Source organism: Penaeus monodon, chromosome 29, assembly GCF_015228065.2.
Source record: "Penaeus monodon isolate SGIC_2016 chromosome 29, NSTDA_Pmon_1, whole genome shotgun sequence".
Classification (NCBI taxonomy): Eukaryota; Metazoa; Arthropoda; class Malacostraca; order Decapoda; family Penaeidae; genus Penaeus; species Penaeus monodon.
In genome coordinates, this window is record NC_051414.1 from 22,913,903 (window position 1) to 22,914,944 (window position 1,042).

The following is a 1,042-nucleotide window of genomic DNA, read 5'->3' on the forward strand; positions in this document are numbered from 1 at the left end:
TCAAATCAGTTATACTACAGCTGGACTACATCATCACATCAATCGCTACTTAATAAGTTTGGGCCTGTTACATTATAGCTGACATAACCATTCTTTTTTGAACTGCATCTGACCTAGCCTATTTTTGGCCTTACTGATACACACTCTGTTCCACTGATCCTCTCCACATTCTAAACGCTCTTTCGGAATGAGGATTTCGAAATGTCATATGTTAATTAATAACACTTGTCTCTTGGATACTACATCTACTTCTTACTATAGCTTGAAACTGGTTATCACCAGTTGGTACTGTCCTAATGGTGAATTATACTTCGTCAACAAATAAACACGAAATGGACCTCCCCAACTTAACTGTGTCGTGCTCTTAATACAATTATTTTGGTCTACCGAACTGCAGCTGACCCAGAGCCGCCTTGGTCAACTGCAGTTTAGTTGATTCACAGGATCTCGCTTTCTCTTCATATAATGTGCATATGCAAAACACGTACGCTCCATCATCTGCATGCATGTATTGTGGAACAGTTAAATATAAGAAAAAATCTAATTTGTAATAAAATAACCCATTCTTACAAAAATGAGAGGTGGAAAACTACCTGCTTCCTGCCTCTGTTGCTGTCAGCAAGGGAAACCTTATCCACCACAAGACACATTGAACAGATCTGCAACATGAACTGTTGGGCAGATCCAAACAGGTCGCTCGTTATCTTTGAGGGGGTTTCTATACCAAGACAAATCATGTGAAGATATGATGGGCCTGTAAAATACGTCTTGTGCCCTTATAATCACGTTATCTGATTAAGTATAATCTTCAGAAGTACATTTTTGTCGAGCCACCCTCACCTGCCTTTCTCCACCTGAAGGAAGTTCGGGACAGGGTCTTACACTGGTTGATACACGGTGTGACATCATCGCTGTAATCCAAGTGACGTAGCAAACGCTCCACCAGGCGACCACAGGCAAAACCCGGTTTATCTGGCTTGCTTATCAATATGCCCAGGAGTTCTATGTTCAAAATTGCATGCATATGTTGAAACTTATAGTC